This window comes from Mustela erminea, chromosome 3, assembly GCF_009829155.1.
Source record: "Mustela erminea isolate mMusErm1 chromosome 3, mMusErm1.Pri, whole genome shotgun sequence".
Taxonomy (NCBI): domain Eukaryota; kingdom Metazoa; phylum Chordata; class Mammalia; order Carnivora; family Mustelidae; genus Mustela; species Mustela erminea.
In genome coordinates this window covers 112,307,101-112,330,429 of record NC_045616.1, presented here as the reverse complement: position 1 = coordinate 112,330,429, position 23,329 = coordinate 112,307,101, and the positions used below count along the sequence as shown (strand labels likewise).

Here is a 23,329-nt window from a genome sequence, read left to right as displayed (position 1 = left end):
TCTTTGAAGTATGAGAAAGAAAGAGAGGAAGGGCAAATGAGAGAGGAAAAAAGGAAAGAGGGAGGAAGGACGGGAGGGCTGATAGATGGGTGTGAGGGAGGAGGTTCAGTGAGAAGAGGAATGCTCACTTTGTTCTTTCTTCTAGTACATGTGCCTTTAGTAGTATACAACAAGCATGATTTATTTGTACCATAAGGAAGACAGGAACCCTCTATATAATCAGATGGGTATTTTTCATAATCACACACATGGCCGTAACTATTATCAAGTAAAAACCAAGAAAGATGAGTTCTCCTCTCATGCTAATAGAATACATGCTGATGCATTGACTGCATTAATTTTGGATAACTAAACTGAAAGGCAATGGAGATGTTATTTAAGCTGGTGTGATCAGAATGTCCTCTTTGATGAGGTGACATCTGAGTAAAAACCTTTACTGAGTGGGAGTGAGGGTCTTGCAGTAAATCCATGGGGAGAGTATTAAGGGGAGAGGGAGCAGAAAGAGCAAGGTCTATGACTTTGGCTACTCCAGGTGCAGTATGGCTGAGGACAGTAGGCAAAACAGGGAGGGAACCATTAGTTATATGAGGAAAGGACTTGAACCCATTAGGATTTTGGACCTTAATCTTTTGTTGACACATTTGGACAAGTATGATGGGATAGGAAAAAAAGATGATAAAAATATTTAAGACACTGGTAGGAAATTCAACAGGCATAAAATGGGAGACTAAAATATGAGAACAAGTAACTCATAGAGGCAGGTGATATGGAGCCACCAACTTTGACTGGTAGCCTATAAAAGACCAGCCACTCAAAAGAACCAGCTGTTTGTTTATACTCTCATTTACCTCACTCCTGTGGTTATAAGGATTTCAATATTCTGTCCAGCCTTCTTTTCTTTCCCTAAGCTTTCTTGAGTTACCTGCTGATTATTCTAGGACTACCTACTAAATCTAGTATTTTTCTATCCTCCAACATAAGAGATTCCACTGTTGATAAAAACTGCCCAACCATTGGTAACTACAACATCCATTTTGTGAATAAGGAAATTGGGAGACTCAGAAGGGGAAAATTAGTATGTCTAAGATCATTCAGGGATGTATACATTTTCCACAGAGTATCCCAAGCAGCTAGGAAAAATAGTCCATCCTGTAACAGGACTTTAAGCAGGGGTCTTAGTTCCTATTTAGACCAATGACTTCTCTCTTATTCCTGGGTCATTTGTTAATTCTAAAGTCCTAGATTAAAATGATAGATAACTCTGGTCCCCACTCCTCTCTTGCTGTGTAGTATTGTTTACTCTTTATTTATGTCACCTATAGATTTTTTATTTCTTTTAATTCTGACTTTGCCTCCAAAATAATTTATGTTATTCAGAATTTCAAGATGTTTGTAGCTATGATCAGGTCAGAATTAGAAGTCAGTGGGTTTGTATAATTGAAAACTAGTATGTTCTCATATACATGGGACATAAAAATCTAGGTTCATTTGTAATGTTACAATGTTAAAATCAAATTATAAGTAATCATACAAGGACAACACAGGCTTTTTGTTTGTTTTTTTGTTTTAAACTAGTGCTACAAAGACCAGTTATTTTATTGTTAGTGTAACACTGTTATGATATCCTTTCTTCTCAATTTATCTTTATAATAGAGAATCTCACCAAAATTATTGAGAATATCTGAATTTTCTCCTAGCATATTATCTATTTATTTTTTGCTGGCTATAGTTTTGCTGGCTTTAAACTAATAGTCCCCAGTTTTTTGTATCAAACTTTTGGCCCATGTTTCTGGTTGAAGATACAATTTTAAGTTATTGTACTTTAATTTTAATTTGACATTAAGATCACAAGAGACAGAACCTTTAGTAATGTTTCTATGTAATTTCATGTTGAAAACTATTTTAAAGTCATACCCCTTCTTTCCCTTTCCCCTTCAATTGATGTACATTAATATGACAGATATTTTTGTATTTACTTTTCAAACTATAATTCATCTATCCATCACTATCTTAATCCATACTCATTTTCAGAGGTAAAATTTCTAAACAGGGAAATGCACAAATCATGAGTGTGCCATTATATCACAAATGCATACACTTGTGTAATGCAAACCAATTTCAAGAGATACAACATTATCACCCCTAGAGAGTTCCCTCGTGTCCCTGCCCAGGGAATTCTATCCATCATCTCCCCAGAGACAATCACTTTGGTGACTTTTTTCACAATAGTTGAGTTCCACCACTACTAGAATATTATATAAAAGGAAATATACAATGTATATTATTTTGTGTAAGGCTTTTGTCACTTGGATAATGTTTCTAAGATTCATCCATGTTATAGTATATATTAGTTATTCCTTTATATTTCTGAATAGTACCTTCTTATAAAAATATACCTAAGTTTATTAATCTACTTTTTGATGAAAAGTTAACTTTTTTTCTAGTTTAAGTCTTCTACAAATAAAGTATATGTGAACACTGTCTTTCAAATCACTTGTGGGCATATGCTTTCATACATCTTGGGTATATTTCTAGTAGTAGAATTGCTAGGTTGTAGGGTAGATATATGTTTAATTTTATTTAAAAAAATCAGAAATTTTCCTAGTATAAGACTTAACAGTCCCATAAAAAAAATGTATGAGGATTCCAGTTGTTCTGTATCCATAAAACATTTGTTGTTATTTAATATTAGCCATTCTAGTGAATGCATCTCCTTGTGGTTCTTTTGTTTATTTTTCCAAAACTGAATGGAATTGGAACTTCCAGGAATATATGGCAAGATTACTTTGGGATTTTTGCATACAACCTGCAAGAAACCACCTACTTCAAAAGACTACACCAGTTTAGAAGTAGAGCACTGAGAGTTAACTTCCTTGAAGAAAACAGTTTTCATTTCAGTCCAAGTAATAAGTAATGTGACACCAGATGGCTTAATCAAATTGATGGATTAGATGTAATTTCATTGAGAAAAGCAATTTCAAAGATGAAGAGTTCAAGAAAGCAAGGCATATTTTCATTTGCCAGATTGCAATGTTCTTGGTTTTTAATTTAACCATATATCCAATAATTTTGTATATCTATGTTACAATTAAAACAAAGTATATTAACTAAATTGGAGAAATAAATATAAAAAGACTGCTACTTTTATAATATTTTTCCTGCTTATCTGATTGTTTTCCTGGCCTTTTAAAACTATAAAGCATGAAATAAACAGTTGACCCTTAAACAAGGGTTTGAACTGTGTATGTCTACTGTATGTGGATTTATTTTTATAAATAGAGTACAGTAAATGTAATTTTCTTAACAATATTTTCTTTTCTCTAGCTTACTTTACTGTAAGAATATAATATATAATTATATAATATATAAAATATGTGTTAACTGTTTATGTTATTGGTAAGATTTTTGAGCAATAGCAGGCTATTAGTAGTTAGGTTTTGGGTTATTAAAAAGTTATATGTGGGTATTCATCCTTTCTGATGGAGGATTTTTTTTTTCTTTTTTGAGAGAGAAAGCACAACTGGAGTTGTGGGGGTAGAGGCAGAGGAAGAGAGAAAATCCCAAACATGCTCCACGCTCAGTGTGGACCCCGACATGTGACTTGATCTCACAAATCTGAGATCAAGACCTGAGGTGAAATCCAGAGTCAGAAAGTCAACAGACTGAGCCACCCAGGATCCCTCATACATGGATTTTTCATTGCATGGTGTGTTGAAGGGGGCAGTTGAGTCCGTGTTCCTAACCTCTGTGTTGTTCCAGGGTGAACTATATTGCCTGGCATTATGAACTTACAGTAACAGGTGAGCCACTGGGTAAAATTTGTAAGGATTACCAAATAGCTTCTTGTAAAATCACAAGCCCACTTTTTAAAATTGTTAAGTTTCTTCACTTACTTCAACTATGTTGTCTCACTAGTACATGTCTTACACTATTAGTACATAAATTCTATAGAGATAACTGTTAAAAGAGATTGTATAATTTAGCAGTTTATGATACTTTTCCCAAGGGTGTTAGGAAGGTTGTATACATTACCCTGATAAAACCAGATAAAGACACCACAAAAAAGAAAAAAAGAAAAAAAAGAGGGAGAGAACTACAGGTCATTATCTTTGATGAACACAGATGTGGGAATACTCAACAAAATTCTAGCAAACATAATCCAGCAATACATTAAAAAAAACATCATTTACCACGATCAAGTGGGATTTATTCCTGGGATGTAAACATTGTTCAATATTTACCAATCAATGTGGTACATCATATCAATACAAGAAAAGATAAAAATCATATGATCATTTCAGTAGATAAGAAAAGCACTTGACAAAGTTCAAAATCCATTTATGAATAAACCCTCAACAAAGTAGGTTTAGAGGGAACATACCTCAACAATAACGGCTGTCTGTGAAAAACTCAGTGAACATCATACTCAATGGTGAAGAACTGGTGAAGAATAGCTTTCCCTTAAGCTCTGGAATAAGACAAAGATGTCCACTCTCACCACTTTTGTTCAACATAGGACCAGAAATCCCAGCCAAAACAATTAGACAACAAAAATAAATAAAAGTTATCCAAATTGATAGTGAAGAAGTAAAACTTTCAGCAGTTGCAGAAGACATGACTCTCTATACAGAAAACCCTAAAAACTCCATCAAAGAACCACGAGAACTGATAAATGAATTCAGTAAAGTCACAATACAAAATCAATGTGTAGAAATCTGTTGGATTTTCTTACACTACTAATAAAGCATCAGAAAGAGTAATGAAGACAATAATCCCATTTATAAGTGTACCAAAACTAATAAACTTAGGAATAAACTTAACCAAAGTGGAAAACTAGGAATAAACTTAACCAAAGTGGAAAATACCTGTACCCTGAAAACTATACAACACTGGTGAAAGAAATTGAAAATGGTGTGAAGAAATGGAAAGACATTCCATGCTCATGGATTGTAGAACAAATATTGTTAAAATGCCTATACTACCCAAAGCCTCTATACATTTAATGAAATCCCTATTGAAACACTAGCAGTATTTTTCACAGAATTAGAACAAAAAATCCTAAAATTAATACAAAACCACTAAAGATTCCGAATTGCCAAAGCAGTTTTGAAAGAGAAAACAAAGCTGGAGGTATCACAATTCTAGACTTCAAGTTATATTACAAAGTTGTAGTAATTAGAACAGTGTGGTAGTGACATAAAAATAGACACACAGATCAATGGAATAGAATAGAAAACCCAGAAAGAGCCCACAAATATATGGATCAATTAATTTCCAAAGCAGGAAAAAAATGTCTAATAGGAAAAAGACAGTCTCTTCAACAAATGGTATTGGGAAAACTAGTCATCTAATGCAAAAGAATGAAACTTGGCACTTTCTTACACCATACATAAAAATAAATTCAAAATGGATCAAAGGCCTAAATGTGAGACAGAACACCATCAAAATCCTGGAAGAGAACACAGGCAATTATCTCTGTCATCAGCCATAGCAACATTTTTCTACATATGTCTCCTGGGGCAAGGGAAATAAAAGAAAAATAAACTACCAAGATTACAACAAACTAAAATCTGTACAAGCAAAGGAAACAATCAACAAAACTAAAAGACAACCTCTTGAATGGAAGAAGATATTTGTAATCCAGTAAAGGACTATCATCCAAAGTATATAAAGAACTTATATAAATCAACACCCAAAACCCAAATAATCCAGTTAAAAAATGGACAGAAGACATGAACAGCATTTCTCCAAAGAAGACATCTAGATGGCCAACAAACACATGAAAAGATGTTCAACATCACTCAACATCAGGAAAATGCAAATCAAAACTGCAATGAGATATCACTTCACATCTGTCAAAATGGCTAAAATCAAAAACATAGGAAACAAGTGAGTTTTGTTTTTTGTTTTTTTAGTATTTTATTTATTTGACAGAGCGAGAGACAGAAAGAGAAGGAACACAAGCAGAGGGTGTGGGAGAAGGAGAAGCAGGCTTCTCACCAATCAGTAAACCAGATGTAAAGCTCGATCCTAGGACCCTGGCATCCACAACTTGAGCCAAAGGCAGATGCTTAATGACTGAGCCACCAAGGCAACCCCTGGAAACAAGTGTTGATGAGGATGTGGAGAAAAAGCAATCCTCTTACACTGTTCGTGGGAGTGCAAACTGATGCAACCACTGTGAAAACAATATGGAGGTTCCTCAAAAAGTTAAAAGTAGAACTACTGTAAGTCCAGTATTTGCACTACTATGTATTTACCAAAAAAATACAAAAACACTAATTTGAAGGGATACACACACTCCTATGCTTACAACAATATTCTTTATAATATTTAAGGGATGGAAGCAGCCCCAAAGGTCCCTCAATTGATGAATAGATAAAGAAGATGTGGTATATTTATATATGCAATGGAATATTATTCAGCCATAAAAAAGAATGGTATCTTGCCATTTGCAACAACATGGATGGAGCTAGAGAGTATTATGCTAAGAGAAATAAGTCACTCAGAAAAAGGCAGATACGATATGATTTCATTCATATGTGGAATTTAAGAAATAAAACAATCGTGCAAAGGAAAAAAAGAGAAAGAGAGAGAGAAAGGCCAAGAAACAAACTCTTCAGTGAGAACAAGCTGATGGTACCAGAAGGGAGGCAGATGGGAGGGTGGGTGAAACGGTGATAGGGATAAAGGGAAAGCACTTGTGATGAGCACTAATGGTTGTATAAGTGCTGAATGACTATATCATACACCTGCAAGTAATATAACACTGTAGGTTAACTATACTGAAAACAAAACTAAAATATAAAATAAAATAAGTAAAACAATGCAATAAAAAGGAGGTATGAGGATTTAATTTTTTAACTATGTAAAATCTGGTTGTTATGTTTCCTTCATACCATTCTAGTGCTTTTCTTAACAAGAGAGTTTTTTGTGAAGACTCTTAATTAAATCAGTGGAAAATACACACATAATTTCTATTTAATGAAAGGCCAAAATCAACCACTAGAGTTTCAGGCTTCACAAATGATGGATATGGAGACGTAATTTGGAAATTTATTCATTATTTTTACTTTGCTTCTATTCTGTGGCATTAAAGTAGAACTAGCAATAGTCGACGACTGTTCTACTGTTAATCTTTTCAGTTAATGTTTTTATAAATATTCGATTTCCTTTATTATTTCTTTGTAATTTACTTTTAGGAGACTATTATCTGAAAGCCCAAAGATCTTGCATGTGTCCATGCCACTTTGCAGTAAGAAATGGGACTTTTTATACAATGTGTTAATCTCTTCTGAATTCCTATTCCCCTTCTTAATAACTATAAAAAATATTATTGTCCCATTTTAGAAATAAAACCTACAAGATGTCCTGATTATCTCACAGAGATAGGATGGACCCCCCACCTCCACCCCAGACTTTGTTTTGGATCTTGAGACTGATAATGTTACACATGCGGCGTGAAAATCTTTACTACACACAATGGGTCTTTCTTAGAACAAGAGTAGATTTCCAACTGGTCCAAAAATGAGATTAAGGAGAGACTGGCTTAATGCTGGCTAGTGAGTGAGGCTGCGGGATGTGGGTTAAGAGGCAGAGGCCAAGTATTGTATGATTCTAACTCTCTCTGGCCCCAAAGGAGGGAGTACCCAAGCTTTATCCCCACATTTCCCAGATGTGGTGCAGAAAGAGAACTGGCTTAAAAGCCCTCAGCAGGGGCACCTGAGTGGCTCAGTGGATTAAAGCCTCTGCCTTTGGCTCAGGTCATGATGCCAGGGTCCTGGAATCGAGCCCCCACATCAGGCTCTCTGCTCAGCGGGGAGCCTGCTTCCTCCTCTCTCTTTGCCTGCCTCTCTGACTACTTGTGATCTCTGTCAAATAAATAAAATTAAAAAAAAAAAAAGCCCTCAGCAGTCATGCATCAAAAATGGAGTTAGACTCTTTCTTAAACAAAATATTCCCTGTGTTTGGCAGAACACAATGTACATAAGGAGTGCCATGATATTACACTGAATGGACGAGTGGGCACTAATTCTCAGGTTGAAAAGTCTAAAAGTAATAATTTAAAATGCCAGAGAAAAATAGAATTTGAACATATGCTATCGCAGGCTATGGATATTGGATATTCCCGATCCCCTTCCCATCTCTTCCTGAGACCTTATTTCCAGAACACCCATATTCCAAATGAATGTGAAGCCTATGTAGTAGGACATAATTCTAAGTCAAGAAGCTAATTTTTTAATAGCTTTTTGTTTTCACTTTGCCATGATGCAGACAACTGGCAAGGTCTTAATGGAACTTCAGCTTCCATGGGCACATTTTTATATGACAGAATATGTGTTATGTTATTATCATTATTGTTCCCAGCCCTCATATAGAACCCTGACTACTGTCCATGTCTTCATTTACAGTCACACTTTTCTTACACAGAAGGGATTGTGGCCATCAGCTCAACTCTCAAACACACTCAGGCACACAAAGAGGAAAAAGAATATCATTTATGGATCATTATAACAATAATCTAAGAGAACTCAGTTGTGAAGAGAAATTCACATATTTATCTCGTCTAACTCCCTCATTTGACAAATTGGAGAAATGGGATAGAATCTCATTCTAGCCAGCAAATTACAGAAAGCAGAAAAGCAGGAGAAATATTGCAAGTCCACTGTTTATATAAACTTGGAGAATGTCAGTATTAGCCAAATATAATGATTTTTTTTTCCTAGAAGGAAAGGTTAGATCCACTGAGAGTATTTCAGTAACATGAAGAGTTAATTATTAATCTCTCATATATTAAAAGTTATCTTACCTCATAGGGTTGATGTACGTTAGAATTTAAAAATATAATTTCCATGTTGTACTTTGCAGTGTCTGGATCTTAGGAGATACTCTTTTGCTGCTGCCAATACTCCCAATACTAATAACTACCATTACTAACTCTAACATTATTAAGCATACCTTGTTTTAAACTTAAAATAAAAATTACTTTGGTACAATATTACTAACTAAACTACAGGTCTTACCAGAATTCCATCAATGTGTTCAATAATGTCCTTTTCTGAAACTGCTTTGATCTGGAACTGACACAGGTCACTTCTCAGACCCAGAACTCATTATACAATTCTAACCAATTGCAAGGAGGACTAGGTCATGAGGAGAGGACATGAATATTTTGTGAGAACAAATAACTTCTGCTTATCATTTTCTTTAGACAATTATGTGCCCAAATAAAATTCACCTCTCCAAAGATTCCAGGCATGCCTTTAGCCAGAGGACTCTGATTCTAACAACCTGTGCAAACTGGGTGTTGCCACACCTGCGAAATCACTTATTTTCACTCTCCTTATCTACTGAGAGTCTCAACAGATGTGACTTTTTGAAAAGGCTTATAGTCAAAGTCCATTTATATCATTTTCCCCCTCTTCAGTTCTCTAGCTCACTCTGAGGCACAAGTTTGTGCTCTCACATATCCTAAAAATAATATGGAGTTACCTAATTGTCTTACCAAAAATTCATAGATGGCCTTTTCCCTGAACTGATCTCTTTACGATGACTTTGAATGAGATGCTTGCCTGCCATGAGACTCCTCTTCTCTTCTGCAAAAAGATATAATGCCTTAGAGGGCTGATATAGGGTTGTATGAAATAATGTATACACAGCAAAAAGAATGCTTAGGCATAACTTCATACACATTCAAGAAATGAGAAATGCTAATAGTATTACTGTGACAGTTTTTCATGCAGTACCAATTAAGCAGATTATTCAGTAATGTCCTTCTCTGACCTTTAATCTTTTTTTTTGACCTTTAATCTTTTTAAGGTTAGCATGTTAGATGTGGCTAGAAGGTTCAGTTTTCATGTCATTATTAATATTAATAATTAAAATTAAAAATTCATTTTAAGGTGTTTTGCAATCCCATAAAACTAACTGCATGATGATCTTCTTTTCCTTTGAGAGAAGGAAAAAAAATTAAAAAAGGGAAAAAATAAAAAAGTTCAGGATTCAATTCCCTGTGAATATGCTATTTTAATACTACTTTCCACTGGCTTTGTGTTGTTCTCCTAACAAATAAATTGTGTTTGTTTCTATAATATGACTTCTCACACTGTCTATAGAGAACTGGAAAACTGTTATGTTTTTAATATAGGCTTTTTTGCTCCCCAGAAATTGGGCTAAAAGAAGGTGAGAATCTATCAGAGTTGCCAAAAGAGAAATGTTTGGTGATAAATCATCTATCTGAGCATGTACAATGGATATACAAGATATCTGAAACTGTCAAATTGAATGTGAGTATGATTAGAATAAAGTTGCTCTATGTCAGGGCCTTGCTTAAATAAATGTGACAAGTTCTGACAGAATTTCTGCCTAGTGTGGATGAGTGACTGAGCAAGTAGCACTGAGTTGGTTTCTGAAATAGTCTTTTCATCAGGAAAATATTAAAAAGTCAAAGTTTCTCTATACTGTCTGAAGACAACAATTTGGAAATGAAAAGCATACTTTTCCAGAAAGCCACACTTTTTGCAAACTCCAATGGTGTCGTCCACTTGTCATTCTCTTTCATTTCCAGCGGACCTGGTCCTTCATCAGCTCTAGATAAAATGAAACTGTGGTTTTCACAACTACAAGGGAAGGCCAGGCTTGAAGGAAAACTGTAGTCTGGTCTTCAGTATCTGGTGATTCTCTCCACCCATCCATTTCCCAAGAGGGCAGTTTTGCCTTCCTAAGATGGCCATGTATCTTCTTACAGAAGAGAAAGTTGCACTGCCATTATAGTGGCTCTTTATCCCAAATCTATTGAGAACCAACCATGTAACTTGAGTAAGCCTTTTGCTGTCTCTTTGAGGCATTTTACACCATACAAAATAGAATAATGTCAACAATTATTAGATCCATGCTCCATTTTAGGCACCATGATAGACATGGAAAATATTTAAGATACCCTCTCTGTCCCTAACAACATCACAGTCCATTACTTACTGAGCAACTGGAGCCTATTTAAGCAAAAATTTTAAATGTCAAGGATTATGTCAATATAAGGATTCACTGGAATATTTTACCTGCATATATACATACATATATGTAACACAGACACACACATTAAGAATGAGAAGACACAGAGATACTGGTTATAAATCACCTTATAATTATTCTCATTTTTGGTATGATTATATATGAAAATTGATTTTGTACTTATCATGTTTTTCAGGAGCAACACACATTGCTTTTGTAATAAAATAAGCATGTAATCATTATTTCATTTGCATTCAGAAAAAAGTCATTCTTTTACAACTTCTCTTATTATCTGATGCTCATATTCCCTAGTTAATAGAAATATTACCCCTTTCCTCTCTTAAGACTATTTTCCTACAAAGCAAGGGTAAAAAAAAATGGAGGAAGGATGTGGCAGAGATTTTATTTCAAAATAGTTTTGGAATTTCTAAGAATTCAGTGAGTAGGTAAGGGAAATTCAGACCAGATGGCTGATGTGAATGAATGATAGACGCTGTCTTATTCGTTCCGAAGATCCTTAAGTCTACACGCATGCCCACCACATAATATGTGCTCAGAAAAATCTTTGCTGCAGCAATGTAACTATGAACTCCCAGACCCACATTTTGGCTTTGACTAGTCAGCAGAATGTTTTTTGAAGTCTTAGTTATCAAGAGAATAGGAAACCACAGACTGGGAGAAAATAGTTGCAAAAGATAAATCTGAAAGGACTGTATCCAAATTACACAAAGAATGCTTAACTTTCATCAACAAGAAACAACCCAATTTAAAAATTGGCCAAAGGCTTTGACAGATACCTCACCAAAGATTTACAGATGACAAGCATATGAAAAATGCTTCACATCATAGGTCATCATGGAAATGTGAATTAACAATGAGATACTACTAATGCCCATTAGAATGTCCAAAATCCAAAACATTGACAACACCAAATTCTGAGCAAGAAGTGGAGCAATGGGAACTTTCATTTATCATTGATAGGAATGCAAAATAGTATAGTTACTTTGGAAGACAGTACAGTGGTTTCTTAAAGAACTAAATGTATTCTTATCATACAATTTAGTGATCATACTCCTTGGGATTTACACCAAGCAGATGAAAGCTTATGTCCACACAAAACCTGCACCTAGATGTTTATAGCAGCTTTATCTATAATTGCCAAAACTTGGAAGTAACTAAGATTTTCTTCAGTAGATGAATGGGTAAATAAACCCTAGTACACCCATACAATGGAATACTATTCAATGCTAAAAAAAAATGAGCTTCAAGTCACGAAAAGACATTGAAGGGATTTAAATGCATATTATCAAGTGAAAGAGGCCAATCTGAAAAGACTACACATTGAATGATTCCAATTATATGACATTCTGGAAAAGACCGTAAAAAGATCAGTAGTTACAAGGGTTGAGGAGGTAAGAAGGGAGGGATGAAAAGGAAGATCACAAAGGCCTTTTAGGGCAGTAAAACTACGTGGTATGATTATATAATGACAGATACATGTCATTATGTATTTGTATAAATTCAAAGAATGTACAACAGTGAACTCCAATAGAAAGTATGGACTTTGTGCAATTATGCCACATCAAAGCAGGTTCACCAACTGTGATAAATTCAGTTCTCTGGTGGGGGGTGTTGATAATGCAGGCAACTATGCATGTTTGAAGGTAGAGGGTATATGTGAGATCTCTCAGTTTTGCTATGAACCTAAAATTGATCTAAAAATAGTCCTAAGCTAGTTTTGAAGGTTCAAAACTTTACAATCAAAATCAGTACAAACACTTTATTAAAAAAGCCCCTGAACTGGATAAGAACAAGATTCCATCTCTATTTTCTTTATGAAATATCTCTCCAGTCATCTGGATCCACTGAAAGCAAAAGACAAACAATCTTTTGGTTGTGACAGATAAATTATATTAGCTATCTGTGGCTGTGTAACAAATTTCCCCAGACCTTAGTAGCTTAAAACAACACACTTTTAAAATCTCACAGCTCAACAGGCTGTTGGCAGGCCTCAGTTCCTCATTGGCTGTTTGCCAGAGACTTTGGTTCCATGTCATGTGGGTTCCTCTACAAGGTTGGTTACAACATGACAGTTTGCTTCCCCAGAGAAAGTGACCCAAGAAAGAAGTTCTAAAGCCTTTGTGGATAACCTCAGAGTCACACACCAGTAACTATTCTATTCATGAGAAGCAAAATACTGAGTCAAGATCAATTCAAGGACAAGTATCAAACAATTAATGGACATATTTTTTTTAAAACCATTACAGATGGACTTAATCCTGGGGAAGGAGTCAGGATCCTAAGTTTGGTTTTGGAAGTAACTAACTTACCCATTCTCTTGCCAGGGCCAGGATCAGTTATATTCTAACTCAATTAATGTTGCTGAAATATATGTCCCAGCACCCAACAGATAAGTCTGCCTTTTGGGAAGGGCCTGGTGAGTACTGACATGGATTCAAGAATCCAAAGAGACCAGTTTTCATTTTCTTAGATGGTTTCACTAGCACTCATACAATCCAAAAATATGATGAGATTGTTTTTCAGTCCTTTATTTGTTCATTCTTGCCTTTGGTCTCAAAGGCAGAAGGAAAACTAGACTTATTACATAAGAATGCCTTTTTAAATATACATATTTCTCTCTATATCAGTATGTGAAAACATTCGTAGTAAAAACTCCTGCTTTAATAAGATCTTACAAAAATTACACATGGATTGATCAGGTAAATACTGTGCTTTCTGGGAGATAAAAGTCTAGCTAAGACTCATACTATTAGTATTCCCATTTTATGATGGCATAGCACTTCATAGTTTGTAGATACCTTAGCATGTATGATTTTATTTCAGCTTCATGAAATATCTGTGGGAGATAAAATAGGTATTAATCTTTTCTCTCTCTCTCTCTATATATAATATACATATGTATGTATGTATATATTAATCCTTCTAGTATACATGTCCATTACATAATGAGAGACAGACAGACAGACAGACAGACTACACCAGAAACCAGGCTTCGGAGGCTACACAGCTGAGTCTCAAAGTTAATACAAAGCTCCTTTGTGAAATAAGAGGAAAGAGGAAAACCCTGTGAAGAATATTAGGCTTGAAGTCACATCAGTGTGGAAAGTTTTTAGCTTTAAAACCAGCATTTCTTCCTGTAATTTCTCCTCTATTTGCTGGGAAACTAATCCTACTTGACTACAGTCAAAAGCATTGCAAAATAAAAAAGAATAAATAAAAAAGTCTATGAATTTATCCCAGTGATTCTTAAACTCTTAAAAGCATCAGAATTACATGAAGGGTTCCCTGAAACTATATGTGGTGGAGGGGTACCCTGTACCAGCTTGTTTGACTGAATAGCTATGGGGTGAAGACCAATAATTTGCATTTCTAACAAGTTCCCAGGATATGCTGATGTTTCTGACTGAAGGGATTTGACTTTAAGAATCTCCAGTCTGTTCTATTAATTTCTACTCTCACCCTCCTTGAGTCCTCTTCTGGCCTACCCTGCCATTGAGCTTCGGTGAATTGTCCTCTGGTATCTTCAGTGCCAGCCCTACTTAGAGTGACCTTTATTTTTTATCATCTCAACTGGACACTCTTGAGAGGGAAGGAGACACAAGTAATAAATATGTTGAGATTATCTGGGTAAATAGGAACACTTATCCACACCCTAAAATTTATTTATAAAAATGAATCATGCTGTGTTTCCTGAGAAAGTTATGAAATCTCTTTAGACCCTATCTTCCAAATGTATGGTTGGGATAATAACACCAACCTCTTGGTATGTTGTGAAAACTTAAGAAAATGCACACTAGTTTCTTGTACATTGTGGTAGTTTCTCTGAGCTTTTCAAGATGAAAGAATGGATTTAATGGATTTCAAGATGAAAGACTGGATGAAAGAATGGATTTGAGCTGCTGGCTGAAGACAGCTGGCAAAGCTTCCAGGCCTTAGGAAAATGCCTCAGTTGAAGCAGGCTGCTCATCCACGGTCATGCCTCCCTAGGGTAGTCTGCATCAGTGATGGATCAACATGGGTATATAGACCCAATCCTTTTTCCCAGTTTAAAGGCAACTCCTAAAGGCCATCTCAGGGCTAAACAGGCCTCCTATTTTGGTGGAGGCATATGCTGAAACTGCATCATATCTCAAATTTTTTCTCCACCTCAATTTGCCTTCTTCCTTTGCATAAGTACTAATTCAAATTGATGTTTGGCCTCCTAAACTCCATCTCAAAGTTGTTTTCTAGAACTCAAACTGTAGCATACATAGTAAGCATTCAGTAAGTAGGAGTTATTAGTATTACTACTAGTAGTGTTACAACAACCACAACTACTACTTTCCCCATTAACTGTCCATGCAGTTAATTAATTAGATATTATCTTAATTATTATTAGATTATTAGATATTATACTACCATTCCATCTACAACAACTCCCAAAATTACTACTCTAAATTCTATAGCTAAAAAGCCATTATTCGTAGTGTTTATATACTAACCTTACACTTTATAGGTAGTGAGAAATGTTTCATATTAAAGTATAATTAGAGCATGCCCTCACTAGGAGGCTGTGCCCACACAGTGACACCACAAGACTGATACAGTGGTTAACAGTTGAGCAGTTCTTTAACCTGTATTTAATTGATACTCACTGTTACTCCTGGAAGTGACTACTACTAGTTTCCACATTCTGCTTTTAGAATGACATATATATTCAGCGTGGAATACAGTGTATGTATGTGTGCAGGTTTGTGTATGTGTGCACACACATATAAACACTATGTCATATGTTGAACAACTTTCAGCACCTCCAGTTATAAAAGCAAAAATGTCTCCAGATAGTCCAAAATGTTCCATGGAGGTAGGGGTAAATTTGCTCCAAATCAGGAATCATTGATTGAGACGGTAAAGGGAAAAATGAGCATTTCCAATGGTGCAAACACACCACCAATAATCCAAATAATTTCTTTCTATCCCAAGCAGTAGAGTAAGGCCAGAAATCTGGTGATCTAGCCCCCATTTAATCATTAACAACTATGTATCAAATTAATGCCCAGGGTATTTCCTGGCACCACGCTATGTCTGCAAAACATGGTTCCTAACTTCAAGGAGCATCCAGTCAAATGGGAAGTATGGACACTGATGTTATAATCAGACAAATCAAGATATAATTACAAACTAGGGGGAAACTTAGGAAAGAAAATGAAGGCTTCCGTGAGAGGGGAGGAGATGGGGGTCTGTCCTAGAGTTGTAATCAAAGAAGGACTCCCTACAATAGCAGTGTTGTAACCAATATCCGAAGACCCAATATTTAGCCAGACACTTCACTCTCCATCTGTTTAATGTCTATACATTTTTCTAGATTGTTCTGTCCACAGGCATTTTAATCCTTCCTTCTTCAATTCTTTCTTTAGCCATTTCAGAGTGAGCCTTTCTCAGTTTGTTTTATTTCATTTTTATAATTTTTTTAAACATATGCCCTGGCTTCTTTAGAATCATTAAAATGCCATGCTTTCCTCTATTGTTACTGAATACGTGCTAATACTATTTCTAAAAAGAAGTCAAAGCAATCATATAGTATTGACTCTGCCTATGAAAACTATATTCCTCCCCTTCCCTCTGAATATAATTCTATCCAGGGCTTTTCTTTATAAAATTTCTTAATTTTTCCTCCTTCTTACTATACATATAGCTATATGTATAATAGAAAACAGGCATGGAATAGAGGTAGGTACTCCTGTCTCCCTCTATAGATGGGAGAAAAAAAAATTTCTTACAGCTTTGTAACTAGACCTAAAATGTACCACATTAGTACTTTAGTTTAGTCCTAAGGGCCCTAATGAGGCACAAATTTGACAGATGGGGTGACACATTGGAACTGTTAACATTCATTACCAAGAAAATTGCCATGAATTATGTCAACTCACCAGCGAGCAAAGAATAGTACCCTGAGATAATAGGACAGAGGAGAGAGTCACCTCAGTGGGGGTGGTAGGAGTATCAGAGACAGGCCCTGGCCATCAGGAAAGGCAGATGGGGTCAAGGAGTATACCTGCAAATTTCTCATCTGGGAGGGATAGGGCAGAGGAGAGTCATACAAATGGAGGAGAAAGGCACAGAAAATAAAGGTATTGGTACAGACCCCAAAGTTGAGATGGTCACATTTAAGAGTAACTGACCACATTTTTGTGTAGCTGTGAAGCTATTTAATTTTTGTTTTACTATTTTATATATATATATGTATATGTATATATATAAATATAAATTATTTACTATAAATAACAAGCTATTTAATTTTTGCTTTACTTCTTTCCTAGACATACTGTATTCATTTAAAAATAGACGCTTATTGGGCAGTACCCTTTTTATTACTACTTTCATTGTGAGTCATCTCAGGACAGGGATGTCAGGGCATAAATTTGCTGCTGCTTACTAACTCAGTGCTGCCAACACCCAGTTAATGAACTAGTGATTGCAACTCAAATGAGGTACACCAGTCAAGGGAGTTGGGTAAATGGCATGTCTAAAAACTGAGAGCACCGTGGCCTTAGCGGCAACAACTTTTCACCATAGGTTCCAATTGACATAATTGTTAGTCACTGATGCTTTTATCTCAAAGGCTCCTTAGAGTGTGTACAGTTTGGTAGATAGATCCTAAGTCCTGTGGTAGCCCATACCTTCTCTCAAAAGCGACTTTCTATTCAGTGTTCTTATGCAACTGACTAATATCCCCATAGGAAGTACCAACTAATTCCAATACCAAATAGGCCTATTAAATGTGCGGATGCTTCTTTCAGTTTGTTGCAATATTTAAGCTTAATCTCAAACTTTAACTGGTTTGGGAATTTTCCTCTGAGCACTAGCCTGTATGGTTCCAAGAACTCCACTTAAGTGACTGGTTCCTCTAACTTGTCAGTATTAATCTTCCAGACCTAGTTACTCCAATTTGAAACATTTTAGCTAAGGCAGCCTAGACTCTGTCTTTAACCCTTCCAACAATGTCGTAGTATGATGGTACCTAGACACTTCTGGTAGGATCTTAATCTTTTCTACACTTGTGCCTTTTGGAGACAAGTCATGGGGGAGTAGATGGCTGTGAGGGAGCCCAGTAAAATTATGTCGTAACAGAAGCCATGAAAAGGCAAATTGATTTTGATCATCTGGATGCACTGGGTGCTTAAGAAGGCATCAGGAATGCCCACAACTGTGTATCGATAGCTTCAGTCTGTACAAAGGACTCATTGTTCTATGTGGCACTTCAACTGCAAGAGGGATTACGGCCACATTGAGTTTACTACAGTAACCCAAAGAGAAGCAAGTACTAGTCTTCGCTGGTCACGCAAGGCTATTATAAGTTGACAATGTTTCTTTTTTTTTTTTTTTTTTTTTTAACAATGTTTCTTTAAGCAGCTCTTCCTCACCTAGCACCTTGATCAACACCATGATTTCCTCCCACTCATGCCCCTCTGGTTATCCTATACTGTTTCATAGCAACCAGATGACTAGACAGGGGAAGACTTATGGGCCCCCAGTTATGAAATCTTCTACTACCCCTGCTCTCATTTTGTTATTTCCCCATTAAGAACACTTCTTATAATCAAGAACAGACTGCACATCCTTAATATGTCTAAATGCCACAATATATTCAATATTATCAGTTATTAATTGTGTACTGCCACAAAAGGATCCACCCACAAAGTTAATGAGCTTACTGTCCAATCAGAGTTTTCTCAAATTAAGTATTATTATTATTTTTAATCAAATCATAGGTGCTTCCCAGCACCACAGGACTAAATAAAAAGGTTTGGCAACCTTTGTTGCCATAAAATCCCCAACACATCTTAACCAGTGAATAAGGCCTCTAGTCCTCTTTTGGTAACCTTAGTCTCTAACCCAGTCCTGTTTGCTTTTAAAAAGGATAAAATCTAGGTAGAGAGGTGACATCAAAAACAACAGGTCAATGCTGGTCTGAATAGCACGTATCTCAGTCAAAGGGGTTCAAGATCTTCCTGGCTCACCTCCTGTTTGCCCACAGGAAATGGCAAAGCTAGCTCGGATTTTCTTTTGCAACTTCCCAGATCTTCAAGTTGTGTGTCCTTCTCATGACTTGAAATTGAGAGATAATATAATCTATTAGGTGACTATCTCATTATCTAGAGGTTCATGGTCTCTATTCTTAGTCCAGGCTGAAGCTATAGTGGTTCTAAGGGAGGTTCTATCTTCTCTTACAAGTTTCCATGGGTACTTATCACAGAATGAAAACACATCCTAGGCAGGCCACTGTTTCATATATATGTGAAAACTCATTCTAATAAGTCCTGATTTGTCTTTGCAGGTTCCTCGTCTGTGTCCATGTCACTGAGTAAGGCAGTTGTGTCCAGGGTGATATGGAACATAGGGCTGATCATTAACTAAGAGAATTCTATTTCTTCTTATCCAGCAAACTTAGTTGTAGCTCCCACTTCTGCAAACCAGAAAGAGTCACATTTCTGCAGTCTCATGAAGCTTTTGATCTGTAGTTTCTCTCCTTTAGTACTAAAATCACAGACAATAACTCTCTGAAAAACTAATTGCTTTAACAAACTCCAGGAAGTATCTCATCTTTAGGCAACTACTAGTTGGAGGAAAGTGCCCCTGATTTGCCAGTGGTGCAGAAGAGTGAGCAACAACCGCCATACTCTCTCATTAGCATCAGCCTTCTACCTACTTTATTTCTAACTCTAAACACCAAGGCAACTCATCAGTCATCTCAGGGATGATTATTCAGAACAGGTTGTCTCCATTGTTACTGAACACTTCAGCAACGAAATCCACTTCTACCCAACACAGTACCGTACCTGACCAATGAACGCAAAGGACTCCAGTTGTCATTCTTCCAAAAGAGCATTGTGACTTTACTAGCCAAGGCCGGGAACAAATTTTTCAAGAATGCTGACAAATTGAACTAGTAAAGAAAATATAAGTCTAGATTCACAATTTATTACTTGTAAATAAGTAAAATCAAGCAAAAACAAGATCAGCAATGATGTGAGCTCCCCATGTCACAGGATGACACTGAAGCAAAAGGGACCAGATGACATGCAAATGAGTTATGAGACACCTTGTTTCTGAGGAGCCAATTACATACTTCAATTAAGCAATTTCATAATCTGTAGCTATAACCTAAGAGGGGACAAGGCAGAAAGCTCCCTACCCTATCCTATCAGTATTAGAGAGATGAGAAACTGCCCCATGAAAACATCTCTCAAGATAAGGAATTAAGTGACAAATTGCCTTGCAGCAGCTCCTCACAAAACTGTTTATCTTTACTGATGTTGGAAGCTCAGAGGGCATTCTGATAAGGCTTATGTCAGTTGTGGTTGAGTCTTGTCTATGTGGCTTATATTATACAAGGTCATGAGAGCACCAGCATAAGACAGTTCTCCTCTACCTAACACTAAGTAAGTTGGTCCAGGTTCTAGGAAACCCATTATGAAACCATGCCTGACTCAGTTTTTCTTTGTAAGGGCTCATAGCTTCATGCCCAGAGTGTGTCTAGTGAGATGAAAGGCAAAGTATGATCGTAAGAGAATGTTTCAATCTCCAGTTTCTAATCAGAACAGTATATTTCATAGGTGATTTCTCAAAGTATCCCAATTATGTAGCATGTTAGATATTAATGTGTATTACCCAAACATAGAAAGGCAAAAGAGTAATTTATTGGAAAAAGTTGTCTTATGTTCTCATTATTCTTATCAGAAAGAAATTAGTTTCAGCTATTTTAATTACAATGTGTTCTGAGAAGAGTTTTAAAAAGGTATCTGCTCCAACCATTTTGCCATCTGGAAAAAGTTCCCTGTCCTACTGTTATTCAAGAAGAAAAATTATGAACCAAGTTATCATCATGTTCTTTATTTTGTATATATTTTCACAAAGAAACTTTACTGACAGGCATATTTTTCCCTCTAGAAATGTAATTTATTTGAAGAGAATATCTGGTGTCTTCACAGAATTCAACAATGAACTAATGACAATCTAGTTTTTGAGACAGCTCGTGCCTGAGGTAGTATAATGACTTTATTAACTAATTCTTCTTCATGAGTTTCTAAGCTGTAGCCCAGGATTATGCTGAATTGTGGCCAAGAATTAGTTATGAATAATCCAGCAAATAGAACACTTACATCAGTATTTACCACTCTCTGATTTTCTAATAGATGAAGAGTTTCTCAAGTAGTATACCACAGATGCTACCCAAAATGATAGTGTTAACATGGAATCATATGATAAATATTGATATACATTTATTTCAAGGTCATCTTTATGGTGTTGAAATTCTTTTCAAAACAGGTTAAAATACTAAGTTTAAACAATTTATCAACCTATGCAGATAAAAAAAATTCCATGTGTGTTAAGATGTAATTGGTGTCTGAAGACACCGAGATACAAAGACAAACCAACCTGGTGTGGCAGATTGCACATTTGGCCACCACTATTCCCCTTTCCCTGTACTCACACTCTTGCTTGTGATTTTGGACTTCTTCCCACTTGTCTAACTCTTGCATTTTTCTTGTGGGATTTCTTTGTCCAACAGAAAAAGACATAAGGGCAGGGTACATACACTGAGACTAAGGCTCATGAGAACTTGTGGGTTTTCATTCATTCCGCATGCTTACCATCAACATGAGAAAAAACATGTATTAGGTAGTGTGATGGTCTAAGAGGATAAGAGTCACATAGAAGAAAACCAGCTCAGCTGAAATAGTCTAGATCTCTCTAAACACAGACAAGATACAGATGCATGAAAAATAATAAATATATTTTGAACCACTGAGTTTGGAGATGGTTTGGAAATCAGCAATAGCTTAACTAATCATGTAGAAAAGAGTAAAAACAAAAACAAAAACAAAAACCTGTGTTTCTCCTAGCCATTTTATAATAGCTTCTGTAATAACTTCCCAAACACAGTTTCATATATACTATTCCAATGATTCTTCTCAATAATGCCATGTAGGCAGCAGATCCAATACCACAGTCATTCTACAGATGAGGAAATTCAAGTTTTGCCAAATTCATTGCATTTCTTTTGATTACTTTTATGACACCATTATAGAAGAAAAAAATGGTTTTAACCTAAATTAGGACCCTGAATTAATTAATTATCATTAGGAATATATCATTGGGAAGTAAACATTAAGTATGATATTTTCCCTTGTCAAATGATTTTTTTTTCCAGAAATCCCATTCAGAGAGATGAGTCCATCTTGGTCTGGAAAGTAATAGAAATTATTTATTTATTACCCTAGTTATAAACATTTAAATTCCTCCCACTAAAAAATTTCATATAATAATATACTGTTGTAAATAGCTAAAAAGAACCTGTATGAATATAGAGTAATTTCCAAGAAACTGTGTTAAATTAAAATAAAATTTCAGGACAATATGTATGGACTGGTAACATTTATATGAAAAGTACTATATATTTACGAGGTTTACTTATATAAATGAATATAATGCATGAGTATAAATATAAATTTTAAAAATGGCTAAAAGTTTTTCACCAAATGATTGACAACTAGTTTCCTCAAGGTGAAGAGAGGTGCTTAATATTGTAAATAATGGGGGCAGTAAAATGTAGCCCTGGAAACAAATTAAAATTCTTATAAGGAGAATCTATTTATCTTTTACTTGTGAAACAAAATATTAACACAAAATGGAAAACTATTTGGAGGATCACTGAAATATCTGAAGTCAAATGAATGGTTCTACATTTGGATCTAAACTGCTTCTATAATATTGCAGATTCACTGGGTTAAAATAGTTGAAAATCATGTGCCAAAAGGGGGAACAGAAAATCTGAAAAATTTCCTGTATTAATGGTCATTAAGAGACAAGAAGTCTCCATTATTTAGACAAACACACCCTCTGCTTCCTCAGATACAGAGATACAAATTTATTGTCTTTTCTGATTGGATATTTTAATTCTCTCTCACATAATGACTTCAACACTAGGGTAAATATACAAAATTAATGTTAATTTTTAAAAAACACTCTAGTGATATTTTGTATATCACTTGTGTCAAAGAAAGCCTATAGTAATATCTCACTTTTTCACAAAGATTATTTATTTATTTGAGAGAGAGAGAGAGACTACAAGAGAGAGCACACTGGTGGGGAGGAGTGGAGGAAGAAGGAGAAGCAGACTCCCCACTGAGCAGAGAGCCCGATGTGGGGCTCAATCCCAGAACTCTGGGATCATGACCTGAGCCAAAGGCAGAGGTTTACCTACTGAAACACCCAGGCACCCCTCTAACATCTCACTTCTAATTCACAAAATATG

The 23,329-nt window shown here is 35.6% G+C and overlaps 1 long non-coding RNA gene across 4 annotated transcripts in view; it reads right to left on the bottom strand.

Annotated features, from left to right (window-relative positions):
* LOC116586746 overlaps positions 1–9,142 on the bottom strand; it is a 28,952-nt gene extending 19,810 nt beyond the window's left edge. The window contains exons 1-2 of one of the 4 annotated variants that reach the window (XR_004284131.1): positions 8,810–9,142; positions 4,382–4,468 (exon numbers count right to left, since the gene is read on the bottom strand). This is a non-coding gene — a long non-coding RNA (uncharacterized LOC116586746). The remainder of the gene's footprint in view (positions 1–4,381; positions 4,469–8,809) is intronic. The other 3 variants (XR_004284133.1, XR_004284132.1, XR_004284134.1) reach the window with 3 other exon arrangements.
* Between the last annotated feature and the right edge of the window lie 14,187 nt (positions 9,143–23,329).